Source organism: Schistocerca piceifrons, chromosome 2 (assembly GCF_021461385.2).
Source record: "Schistocerca piceifrons isolate TAMUIC-IGC-003096 chromosome 2, iqSchPice1.1, whole genome shotgun sequence".
Taxonomy (NCBI): domain Eukaryota; kingdom Metazoa; phylum Arthropoda; class Insecta; order Orthoptera; family Acrididae; genus Schistocerca; species Schistocerca piceifrons.
The window spans coordinates 1,019,287,411-1,019,301,726 of NC_060139.1; positions in this window are offsets into that span (position 1 = coordinate 1,019,287,411).

Sequence of the window (14,316 nt, forward strand, 5' to 3'; positions counted from 1 at the left end):
CACGTCACCTTCATGGTGTAGCAATTTTAATGGCCAGTAGTGTAATAGCACTCGATCTCATGATTCCGATGTGTCCTAGATGCTGCAGCATAGTCTGAGAACTGGTCAAAGATGTACTCAAGATGATGGCATTCACCAGATGCACTTCATGCCGACTTCAGACATCATTACTTAGCTGAGTGCTGCCAATGCCGGGCAACATGGAAGCCTCTTTCCTGTTCAAGACTCAAGCGCCTTCGGGTGCTGAAACCCACCAAGCCTAGGGAGGAGATCAACCGACCACACGACTGCGGACAGCAGGTACATCGCGGATGGCTCATCAAGGGTTATAGTAAAATTCGGGATGGGAGGGAGTACACTCAAGCCACGGTCCACCATAACAGTCACGACATTCCGTCTCGTTTTTGTTACCCAAGGCGATAGCAGCACTCCAAGCGGCCAGCAAGCGACACTTTTGAATGCGGTGTTGAATGACTGCGAATACTAACGTTTATATTGATTTGTAGCATAGTTTATACAATAGGGAGTATATGTAGTGCCATAAAAATCGACAATAACTAAAAAATTACGCCACATGTGTGATTATTTACTTTCCGAAGGACAGTGGGAGAAATGAAACGCTGCATTATAGGACAGTTTATTAACAGTTCTCTTGTAACGCAGCGGCATTTACTGAAGAATGTCGATTTCCTTTAATAACAAAATATTGCTAGTAAATACCAGAAGTCGTCGTACATCCATCCAGCAAAGCAGAGTTTTATTCCCTACAGCTTCAGCCAAATCAGTGTATGGGAAACGCAGGAAACCAATATGGAATTTAATAGCCAAATTACTTAACTGTCAACAAACGACCACAACTGTAACTTATGGGAAAATCACGCAGACGTGATAATGGTATATTACTTTGATTGTTCTAGTGTTTTGTGTTATTTTATGTTATGTTGGAATATTATCTGGACGATATTTTGGTTTATACTATTGGCATTCAAGTGATGCACTTTTAAATAAACTCGTGGTTTGCGTAATATGTTGAGTGACGAGATCCTGGTAAAGAGTTGTTATAGCTATTTAAGTGCGCGTTCATGAGTCTGTAAAGAACTGCCGTTTGATTTCAGGTTCGTTTGCCACGTTTCCAGCGTCTCTCCAAATGCACGTCAACGTAGATATCTGGAACTCTCTGGATATTCATGAGAATGTAATTGTAGAAGAATAATTAACCAGTTGAGATGAGTTACTCTATTTCTTCTGAAACAATACAATATATCTACAGAACTGTAGTAGTTTCAAGATAATCTTAACGAGAACGATAGTCAGAACAAGAATAGTCTGAATAATTAACGTTGTATATAAATTGGAAATGATAGTGTTGTTCATATCTTTCAGCAAGATTGTAGAGTCTTTGATACCTACATACATTGAACGGTGCCTAACAGTCATTTCAATAATAAAATTTTTCATGTTAAACTGTGACATTACAATAATTTGGAAGGTACGAGACGAGGTACCGGCGGAAGTAAAGCTGTGAGGACGGGATGTGAGTCGTGCTTGGGTAGCTCAGTTGGTAGAGCACTTGCCCGCGAAAGGCAAAGGTCCTGAGTTCGAGTCTCGGTCCGGCACACAGTTTTAATCTGCCAGGATGTTTCGTTACAATAATAGTTCGTCAAAGGCAATAATTCCCAACAGAGGGGAAAACAATTCCACAATTGTTGCTAATTCTGAGCCACAAACGGAATGAATCTTCAACACATTCTCTTTTGAAGCAAAAGTAATTTTATTCACAGAAATATTCGTGTATTAGAAAGTCAAATTAGTTGGAAGAAAGGGCGAATCGTTGGACTTCATAAAAAAAAATTTAAGTGACAAGGAAAGTGCCCATGATGATAACAGACAACAACAGACATATATTATTGAAATGTGCTTATATTCTCTTGCTTTCAGCTATATAAGCTGCGTATATAGACATATTCTACAGTTTTTCTTCATGAATGAGTTGCAGCTTGCGTCACTGAATCAGTGTGCTTCGGCTGTTTTCACATGTATTTCACTACAACTGGTGTCTCCTGATAACAAAAACATTACTATTCCTTCAATTAAGTAGAGAGTAATTAAATACAAACATTATCCTTACGCCACATGTGACTGTTTTTTCAATAACTGGAGAGTCCCCCGCGACGCCAATGTCGCTGACATCTTCTGGCCGCGCAACCGCAGAGCTGACTCGACGGACGTCAGCTAGAATCCAACATGCAGCTGAATGATCAAACAGCCGAGACTGGTGCAGAAGAACGACGACTTGTAATCAATGAGAATGAAATATTGAACTCTAATAATGTTTTACGAGCGTCGTAGACACTTCACAGGTTCCCGACACCTATCCTGGCTTCACGCAGAGATGAACTGTGTTCGCCCTGCTGTGATGATTCATATTAGCAAACAGGCTATTCACTATGTCTCCAATAAAATGCACCACATTTTATAATTTTTCCTTCAAACGACTTTTTCTTACTTACCGTCTCTTATGCCAAATAAATTATCCCGGGGAGCAATAGCACATTCTCAACCACGTCAGAGCTCCCTGAGCCAGTATTCTCCACACAATCTTCAATTCGTTAAAAAAGTCTGTTTAGTAACTGTTAATTTCAATTACTGACTGTTCGCTTATGTTTGCGAAAAGTATTAAAGCGACACCTATTTTAGAACGATGATTCTGTTCTTATCTCTACAAATCTCCATTTTGGCCTTCCAGGAAATGATCCACATATAAAATCATGCAAGCAGTACTCTGGAAATGCATGCCACGGAATGGTTTCTTCACACCAGAAAATGGGAGAAGTTACCTGGTGCCGTGTCAGGAGAAAATGGCGTGTGAGGCATAATTTGATAGTCCAAAGAAGTAGCATTTGTCCTGTGTAGAACGAGCCGGGGCGTTGTGCAGAGGACACACTCGCTTGGGCAGCTTCCCGTTAAGCTTCGTCTTGACAACCTACCATCTTCAGCGGGTTGCCGTGGTACGTCCCTATGACGATTTTCCCGCTGAAGCCATAATATTTTAGCACTATACCAAAGCGTTACAAACACACTCATCATCTTGCCCGATGATGAATGGGTTTTCCGATATATCGCCAATGGTGAATCCATATTTTTCCACTGCTCGTTTTCGTTCTTTGTCTTGGATTCATGATCATACGTTCAGCACTCGTTCATGGTGATTAGGCGGATAAAGACGTCAACTCGATTGGCTTAACACAGCTGCTATATTTCCGTTCCTGCCTCGGGTTTGAGATCTCTCTTAATGGGTGTCAGTAGTCGCGGAGCCCAGCAGGTGGCGTCTTTTGTCAGGTTCAAAATGACGTGCAAGACGTTGAAAACTGATCCACGGCTGATTCGACTGTGATAAATCGTTATTTTTGCACCAGGCCCTTCACTTCTATCGTGATTGATGGCTCTTTGCAGGTAGATGGACTGCCACTTGATCATTAAGACTTTTTTGACTTTGAGCACACTACAGGCGTGAGAAACATCTAACCACTGTCATATGAGGGCACATTGTTGCAGTAAACTTGCATCATCTCAGCATGGACCGTTGCAGCGCTGTTCCCATTCAGATGCAGGAAACCTGTTACCGGTTTACCATTTTGTTTTTAGTCCTCTAGCGAATGCTACAGTGCTGTGGCTCAGAGATTTGAATTGGTACCAGGATATGTACCTGAAAAAATAAAAAAAGTAATTATTATAATTTTATGTATTTTATAGGATATATATGCTGTAGAATATCAAACTAGTGCCATGTGTTATTTCATTCGTAAGGTGCGGGGTGTCTCAGATATGTTGTGACAAATTTCGAGTGGTTGTAGCGGGTGTCTTGAGGAAGAAATCCAGAATAAGAACCCAAGTCCAGAAACATCATCCGACAAGGCTGCAGAGCGTCCAAGTCACAAGCATCAGCGCCTGCCACTAGGCTATCCCTTCGGCAGCAAACGTGACTTGCTTCACTGATGGACTGTAGGTGGAACGTCTTGCAATGTTGTTTGCTATTCTGTGATTGAGACTGATTGTCACTGGAGAACGTTGTGTTAGCTGCTGCGTATAAAGGCATTGCTGGGCAGCAACTAGCTCCGTCTTCTTCACTGTCCGTGGGGGAAATCAGTCTAGGTCACTGAATAAGTAACAACATTGCGAGACGTTCCGCCTATAGCGAACCAGGTCACGTTTGCTGCCGAAGGGGCAGCGTAGTAGCAGGGCCATTTCGCTGCTCCGTAGCGTTGTTGTTTCCAGACACAGGTTCCTATCATCGAGTATTTCCTCGAGACACCATCTACAAACCCTCAGTGTATGTCGCAACATTTCTGGGCCACCCTATATAAAACAATCTTCCAAGGCCCAGTGGAACAGTCAGCTAATGCAGCAAAAAATTACGTAACATTGTTGTTTGCAGGTGATAATTACCGCTTTATAACTATCTCTCAAATGCCATTCTGTAGCCATTTATTGCCAATTGTTCTCGATTTCTGTTACTACACCTCCAAACTTTCGATATTTAAATTTCAAACAGCGCTGACTGTCGTCGAATTTTCTCCCTCTACACTAACCAGTTCTTTGACTACAGGAAATTTCTTGCGTAAAAGTTTAGTTCAGTGGCGTCGTAGTCAGAGCCGCAAGCGAGGTGACCAGGTTTTCAATGTCCGAACGGACACGCAGTTTAGATTTTTGTATTTCAGCTAAATTAGCCTGGGTAAAAGTTATAATTCCTTCAACAAAGACGACTTCTAATCCCGCTTCATCCTTGTTCTAGCTTTATCTTTAATAACGTCAGTGCCAATAGCTTCATTTAATAGTATTTTTCTTTCCTCACCTTTACACTAGAAGAGAATTAAGTTCACATGCGCGACGTTCTTCTTCACTCTTTTTTTTACTTTGCAGATCATATATGACAATGCATCCGAGATATCAAAATTTATTCCTTCCTTCCTTTGCATTCTCGTAATTTTAGGTGTTTGCTCACTTGTTCAATTAGTGTCTTTACAATTCATTGCTCTGCTCATTACTTTTTACCGAATGTTTAGTTAAAACGGTCACTCCATCCTGTGTAACAATACTTATTTTATTACTACCGTGAAAAGTTACTCGTGGTATCTTTTTCTTCGGCACTTTTTTCTTTCTTAATAAATCTGTTGCTTCTTCAGTGTACCAGCTAAACAACAGTTATAACAAGCTTAAATTTCGTTTCCTGTCTTCATTGTCATTTGGTATTCGTAAGGTTTTCACTTCACTCTTATTACTCTCACTTGACTTCCGATGGCGTTGCAGATTGCCCATATGCCTTTATTGGGAATACGAACACTCCAGCCTTCCAGGGAATGCCACAGCATTAGCCTTAAAGAAGATGTGTCGAAACGGTCGTTATCACTTAGCGTGGTTTTATTTTGTATTTTACTGTAAGGAAAATACACTGCCTGAAAAAGATAATGAAAAAATAAAGCGCACAGAAAGTATGGTCGGATGTCAATGAAACTTCGTATACGTACGACTTGCCGGCGGCTACGTAAATAAGAATAGCAATTCGCTGTGGGAGGTATAATGGCCAACAGAATTCAGTAGACTTGTATGTGTTTAGTACTGTTCAAGGATTGGTAGGGTGTATAATTGCGGCTTTAGGAAAGGGAAGGCACCAGGGAAGCACATCTGGCGTTGCGATAGATAATGGAAGCACGACTGACGAAACATCAACATACATTCATAGGATGTGTCGGCCTACGAAAAGCGTTTGACTATGTAAATTGGTGCAAGATATTCAAAATTCTGAGTAAATTAGGGGTAAGCTATAGGACGAATTGGGTAATATTGCCGGCCGGAGTGGCCGAGCGATTCTAGGCGCTACAGTCTGGAACCGCGCGACCGCTACGGTAGCAGGTTCGAATCCTGCCTCTGGCATGGATGTGTGTGATGTCCTTAGTTTAGTTAGGATCAAGTAGTTCTAAGTTCCAGGGGACTGATGACCTCAGCAGTTAAGTCCCATTGTGCTCAGAGCCATTTGAACCATTTTTTGGGTAATATTCAATTTGTACAAGAGCCAAGAGGGAAAAACAAGAGCGGACGGGCAAGAACGAAGTGCTCGTATTAAAAAATGGTGTAAGACAGAGAGGTAGTTTTCGCCCCCACTTTCAGTCTGTACATCGAAGAAGCAATGGTGAAAATAAAATAAAAGTTCAGGAGTGGAATTAAAATTCAAGGTGAAAGGATATCGATGATACGATTCGCTGATGGCATTGCTATCCTGAGTGAAAGTGAAGAAGAATTACATGATTTGCTGAATGGAATGAACAGTGTAATGAGTACGGAATATGGATTGAGAGTTAACCGGGGAAAGACGAAAGTAATTAGAAGTAGCAGAAATGAGAACAGCGAGAAACTGAACATCAGGACTGATGGTCACGAAGCAGATGAAATTAAGTAACCAATGACCGACGGAGCAAGGAGGACATCAAAAGCAAAGTAGCACTAGCAAAAAGGACAATCCTGGCCAAGAGAAGTTTACTAGTACCAAACATAGGCCTTAATTTGAGGAAGAAATTTCTGAGGATGTACGTTTGGAGAACAGCATTGAATGATGTGAAACTTGGGCTGTGGGAATATCGAAGCATTTGAGATATGGTGCTACAGAAGAATGGTGAAAATTAGGAGCACCAATAAGGTAGGGAATGAGGAGGTTCTGCGCAGAATCGGAGAGAATATGAACATGTGGAAAACACTGACCAGGAGAAGGGATAGGATGATAAGAGCCGGCCGCGGTGGCCGAGCGGTTGTAGGCACTTCAGTCCGGCACTGCGCTGTTGCTATGGCCGCAGGTTCGAATCCTGCCTCTTGCATGGATGCCTGTGATGTCCTTAGGATAGTTAGGTTTGAGTAGTTCTAGGGGACTGATGACCTCAGATGTTAATTCCGATAGTGCTCAGAGCCATTTGAACCAATTTTGATGATAACATCTGTTAAGACATGAGAGAACGACTTATATGGCACGAGAGCGAGTTGTAGTGGGAAAACACTGTAGAAGAAGAGAGAGACTGATATAGATCCAGCAAATGATTGAGGACGTAGGCTGCAAGTGCTGCAATGAGATGAAGAGGTTGGCACAGCTGTCATGGACTGAAAGGTGCACTTTTTGGATCTTAATTTGACCAGCTGGTAGATTTTTGCAGTATCTACATTTATGGAGCATTCGGATGTGATCCTGCCACAGTGTTGTACTGGATTGGACCGTGCGTCATAACCCCTTCACATCCTCATCTGCCATCCAAGAAGTAGTAGTGAACTCTCTGCAACATTCTGCGTATCCTGCACCATAAGTCGGAGGCTAACAGCAGTCGGACTACGGAGTTACGGTCTCATGCCTAGGCTGCCATCAACACCAGAACACAAACGGCTGAGTTTGTAGACCGAGAAGCGCGGACCATAAATGGCGTCGCACTGTGTTGAGAGATTAATTGTATTTCTGCACTGCGCTGAATTACCATCGTCAGCGAGAAAGGTGGCGATTTTTTCCATTTGTTGCAATGTTTTGCAGAGGCACAGTGGCGCTGCTCCTGGTGTCGGTTGGTTTGGGGAAGGAGACCAGACAGCGTGGTCATCGGTCTCATCGGATTAGGGAAGGATGGGGAAGGAAGTCGGCCGTGCCCTTTCAGAGGAACCATTCCGGCATTTGCCTGAAGTGATTTAGGGAAATCACGGAAAACCTAAATCAGGATGGCCGGACGCGGGATTGAACCGTCGTCCTCCCGAATGCGAGTCCAGTGTCTAACCACTGCGCCATCTCGCTCGGTTGCTCCTGGTGTCGTGGAGAGGAGAGCCGTGGGGTATGACTTCAGATCAAGGCTGGGAACTCTGACCTCAGAATGGTACGTCACGAGCATCCTACGACCTCGTGTTTTATCTCTCATGTGGTTATACAGCGATGCCGTTTCTCGACGGGACGCTGCACGACAGTACACGCTATGTGTCTGCGTGAACTGTGTGCATGATGCTGGAGTTCTCCTGTGGCAGATCTGTTTCCAGTAGAACATGCTAGGGACTAGCTGGATATCAACACCGTCACCGTGCCAGTATCCAGGCTATCAAGGCCCAATTACAGCAATATTGGCCCAACTTGTCTCAGGAAAGGATGCAACAACCTTATGGCACCCTTACCAACCGAATCAGTGCATGCATACAGTTCATGATTGCCTATGTGACTCGATATTGAAATCACTAACGTCACGTAGCATGCCATCCGGAGTGGCCAGGCGGTTCTAGGCGCTACACTCTGGAGCCGCGTGACCGCTACGGACGCAGGTTCGAATCCTGCCTCGGGCATGGATGTGTGTGATGTCCTTAGGTTAGTTAGGTTTAAGTAGTTCTAAGTTCTAGGGGACTGATGACCACAGCAGTTAAGTCCCATAGTGCTCAGAGCCATTTTTTTGAACATAGCATGACAATCCGTGAAGCTTCAGTTCGTTTCTCCCTACCCTTCCGGGTGCGTACGATTTTTTTTTCTTTTTGTCGGCCAGTGTACAACGTCCTGAATCATAGCTGTGCAAACACTGATATCCACGAGAATGCGAGTGGGGCTGTTATTCCAGTCGATCCTTTGAAGTCGCATAGGGGAGAAACGGACTTTGTAACGGGGTTCTACACCACTCATTATCGTCGCGTTTTCTCAAACTGATATCTCAGGTAGTTGTAGAAGTACTTTCTCACTGCGGTCTTCCGACATTGCAAACAGAAGCCGACACACCGTAGATCTTCTGACTGTCAATGCCTTTTCCTCACGAGAGATGTTTTCTCTAATAGGCCTCTGTTAACGAGAGATAAGCCCACAACTTCCGTGCGAAATTTAAATATGATAATTAACGCTTGTGGCTGTGGAAGTTTTTTATTTACTGCGACTGTAATTTCGACCATTTAATCATTTTCAAGCAAATACCGCAAATGCAAATATGGACACAGGCATAAACACAGCTGCTGTTGAAAAATTTCAAACGAGCAGTGTCCAGGTCACATAATAAACAGGTTTATACATAAAAGCAAGTCAGTAACGTATCTAGTATTGTTCCTTTCGACAACTGGATTACAGATGTGAATTGCTGAAGAAAAATATCTTTCATTAGGACAATGTATCTGCAAAGAACCTGCTTTGACGAAAGGAAAATGTAACGATTCGAAGTATGAATTTTTGGATCATGCTCCATATTAATCGGATTTGGAACCCTTTGACTTTCACTTACGTTCATTTAAAAAATAAATGTGTGGCTGCTTAACGTTTTGGATCTAACGTAGCGTTTGTAGTAACCGTAATTGAGTCCGCAGCAGAGCTTTTACAATCACACTTCGAGTGTGAAACATTTTTTTGAGAAAATGGATTTAATTTATATCCATATAACATATATAAATAACGTGTATATATATATATATATACACGTCAGATGGTATGTCCATGGAAACTTCCTGGCAGATCAAAACAAGTGCTCTGCCGCCACCTACTCCGCTGCAGAGTGAAAGTTTCGTTCTAGAAACACCCCACAGGCAGTGACTAGTCATGTAAGATTCGTTTGAGTGCTTCTGCGAAGTTTGGAATGCAAGAGATGTAAGAGATGAGGTACTGCGGCAAGTACAAGTGGAGGTGTCCAAGAACAGTTTAGAGATGAATTTGGGAGCCATAAATGCTGAGCACAGCAACCTGGCCTTGCAAGTGATTCTGGGGAACAGCGTTCAGTGGTTCTTACCTGCAGAGGGGCTTCTGGCCGAAGCTCTCCCCTCCTTCTGCTTAGTATTGGCCAGGTGCCAGTCCATCACAGAAGGCGGAAAGATGGCTGGAAGTGGATGGAGGAAACCATTTAAGAGAGACTGCTGTAAACTGAGCTTTTGTGCAGACAGTGGGAAATAAAACTCCATGAATTCTCATGTTAGAAGCTGAAACGATGCAGTCAGAGTGGCTGGCATGCAGTTCTAGAGGAGGTGGATGTGTAACCGTCCTCCCCCCAGCCAACGCCAGGAAGTCGCTATGTTCTTTTAGTGAGTGGGAAAAACATATATTTTGCTGTCTGTGAAGCTTAACAGCCTTCTTTCAGAAACTGTAATTGGTCATCCTAGAAGGATTAGATCATTTCCAACTGAATATATTTCAGACAAGAGAGATTTGGTAAGGTAGGTAAGATCTTACAGGACCAAACTGCTTACGTCATTGGTCCCTAAGCTTACACACTACTTAATCTAACTTAAACTAACTTACGCTATGGACAACTCACACACACGCACACACACACACACACGCCTGAGGGAGGACTTGAACCTCCAACGGGTGGATCCACGTGGACCATGACAAGGCACCCCAGACAGTACGGCTACCCCACGCGGCAGACATTTGTGATCTCCAACCGACTCCCCTCCGGATATGCAAAGTGGAGGATTGCTCCCCCAGCATGGGAAACCAGGTGCTGTGTCTGGATTGGGTACCAGGCCAACAGAACAGTCAAGAGGGGCGATTCAATGAGTAGAGTATAGTGTAGCGTCACCACTGTTTAGGGTAGGGAAAGTTTGTTTTGTGCGATATTCTGAGCACAAGTTACAGCCAAGTGAGGACCGGATTGCAGTAAGTTACGCTGACGAGCAGTTGCGAAGTGGAATGGAGGGCAAACGACCGTCGAACTGTTCGAAAGGGTAAACGCAGCGGTTTGCATGATGCAAGCTATAGGAGCAAGGGACCCACTGGCGCAACCAGGATGTGGGGCGTAGGTGACTTGGAGCGATGCGTTAGCGAAACAAAGGCGCACAGGCGAGTATACATAGGTATTGTTTTCTAACGAGATTCATTCAAGTGTGGCAGCTCTCCTGGACGGCGGGGCGTGTGACTGCGCCGGGCTACACGCAGCAACAGATGGGGTGACAGTGTTCCCGTCCATGGAGGGTCGCTGGTTCGACCCTCAGGGGCAGGCGCGGGGTCCGCAGCCAGCCAGGGTGGACCACTCTTCGGCTTGCTACTGCGGGCAGTCATTTCGGCTCCCGATACATGCCGGAGACTTCGGAGGCGAGGGGCCACAGATTCGGACGCCGGATCGCGCGCATTCTTTGCCGCCGAGGAGGGAAGCAGCAGTGGGCCGGCCTACGGCTCCCGGCTGAGCAGCGCGGAATCAACGGGGATGGTGGCCTCTCAGTCGGCTGCTGGCGCAGCCATCCTGGCGTAATCGGAACCCTACAGCTGCCGAACAAGGCCGGCACGACACAGTGTTGCATTGTACAGGACACTAGGGTACTTCCTCAGCAATACGGGGCCTGTAACATGGACTGAGGTGAACGAAGCGATGTAGTGGAAACGAATAAATCATTTGAAAATCTTGGAAGAGTTTTAATACGGCGCCTCCTGGGAACCAGCCACTTCAATAGTTAGATTGGTTTGTACAATGTGAGTTGTTTCGTTTTTGCTAATTCGGTTCTTGTACTGTGGCTTTGAGGAAAGTGGTTGTGATTCTTTGGCTTCTTCTGGTCCTCCCCTGGTAGAGAACTCAGGTCTTTCTCTAGTGGGTGAGACTTGTGGTCTGCCTCTTGTGGCGGGCTAAGAACCATGGCAGTTTCCAACTGCACCAACAGTGGAACTGCAAATCATCTCGGATGTATCGCTGTCACGAGCGTGAACTTATTCGTCCTGAGTCGGCGGTCTGATGCTTGGCAATTCCGGCATGCACCGTCGTACCTACGTCAAATTAGTATTGCCAGACCAGCAAACGGGTGCACCTCAGACTGAAATCTGCCGGGATTTCAGGACTCTGAAGTTTCCAGCGTTCTGATAATCAGAACGCCTGACTGTGTAGTCTGCCAATTTTCGTGCACGCGTTAGAACATTACAGATGCCGCAGCGCGGCGCTCCTCGCCGTATTCTGCTGCCGCCTGAATCAAGGTGAAAGGGTGTAAAATACCGCTTCACCACCATAGAGCTGTTAAACGATATTCGCAGCTCCCTGTTCTCCGGTATATCATAGTTTGTGGTGTAGTTGATCGTTGTTGATTCGACTCGCATTCCGGAGGACGACGGTTCAATCCCGTCTCCGGCCATCCTGATTTAGGTTTTCCCTGATTTCCCTAAATCTCTTCAGGCAAATGCCGGGATGGTTCCTTTGAAAAGGCACGGCCGATTTCCTTCCCCCATCCTTCCCTCACCCGAGCTTGCGCTCCGTCTCTAATGACCTCGTTGTCGACGGGACGTTAAACACTAATATCCATCCATCCATCCATCCATCCATCCATCGTTGTTGATTCATTGGAGAAGAGTTGGACTTCACAATGTATTTTCGTAAGCAAAGTCAGATTGCGTTGTAAAAGAGATTAATTCAGAGGAGAATTTGTGTAGCTTCCACGCCAATGTAGGCTTTGCCTATCAAACAACGTTCTTTAACTGATTTGTGTTTGTCATTTTTGAGTAAGATGTATCAGCTGGCTCTCTGGATAGTTGGAGTTATTAAAGGTTTAATAAAACATGACATTATTTTGTAAACTTAAATACACTACTGTCGTCATTCATACTCCCTGTACTAGTCACTGTTTTTATTTTTTGTGGTGGTACATGGGTACCCCAACAGCTTACGGTTCCATATTATTAAATTAGTTAATTTGATTATTAATTTAATTTCAGAAAATGGTTGCATGCAGAGGGCAACAAGATTACGTTTTAGTTCATTACTTTTATTTTTGATTTTATAATTATTTTAGGTTTTTTATTAAGATTATAAATTTAATTTTGAAATTTTTGTAATAATGATAAGTAAATTCAGTGATTCATATAGAAGAATCATATAAGCAGCATACAACTTGAAGGTTACTGACAAGATAAATTTTTTTGTGGCGATAATAACCTTTAGCTTCACTCAGGCATCTATTTACGTTAAAAGTAAGCTACGGCTTCGCCAGAGTTCTGATGATGCTCTGCCCTGCTGAGGCCTGCTTAGTGCTGAGAGCTGGCCACGCCATCGAAGACAGGGTGCTGAGTTCAGCATTCTCTCCAGACTCCAGGACCAGCATCTGACCATGGCTGCTACCTTTAATAACACTACAACTTCACCTGATGGTGTGAAACAACTGATGCCTCTTCTACTTCTATGATGTGTTAGCGGACATCCATATGGTTGTGTGAACCCACCGCCCTGATAGCACACACCAAGCTCCAAACCTGTAGTGGGGTACATAGTAACACCTGCCATGTTGATCGCTGTCACAACTGTTTGCAGAAGTGGCTACTGGCAACAATTGTTACAAAGGGATGAGTGGATTTGGGACTACGCCGACAGCTACAATGTACAGCATCGCCTGCACTATAGGGTGAGTTCATGAGTGCAGTAACTGAACTTTTTTTCTCCTTCTCGTGTTGTTTTGGAAAGGGTGGTTGTAGGACACCCGCATTTGCGTAAGAATTTGAGGATTAAGTGTGTTAGGCCTGATGAAGACTTAGACTTGACTCATTTTCTAGGGAATAGAGGAGATGACTATGAACACTGTAGATGGGAGAGGGCACATTGTAATTTAAGACAAATTGCACTTTTACAAAACCAGTAATGGGTTACACATGATGTAGGTATGACCATTATGCTAGTTTGTGTCATGAATACAGGTGGGTGACTGTTAGCTGCATGGATTAAAAGTAATATCTCAGCTTTTAAAATAAACGAACATATCAGCCACAGTTGGGGACTGAAATATATCCAACAGTGACAAGTGAAAATGTGTGCTGCATCAGGATTCGAATCTAGATTACCCATTTTATCCAGTGGTCACCTTAACTGCCTTGCCCATGTAGATGGGGTTGGGGTGGAGGTTCGGAGTGGAGGTATACACTGGAGAGCCAAAGAAACTGATACTCCTGTCTAATATCGTGTACGCCCCCCGCAATCAAGCAGAAGTGCAGCACACGACGTGCACTGGACTGAAGTAGTGACGGAGGGAACTGACACCATGAATCCTGTAGGGCTCTCCATAAATCCGCAAGAGTACGAGGGGCTGGAGATCTCTTCTAAACAGCACGTTGCAAGGCATCCCAAATGTGCTCAATAATGTTCATGTCTGGGGAGTCTGGTGGCCAGCGGAAGTGTTTAAATTCAGAAGAGCGTTCCTGGAGCCCGTATGTAGCAATTCTGGACGTGTGGGGTGTCGCAATGTCCTGCTGGAATTACCGAAGTCCGTCGGAATGCGCCATGGACATGAATGGTTGCAGATGATCAGACAAGATGCTTACGTATGTGTAACTTGTCGGAGTTGTATCTAGACTTATCAGGGGTCCCATATTACTCCAGTTTCTCACAC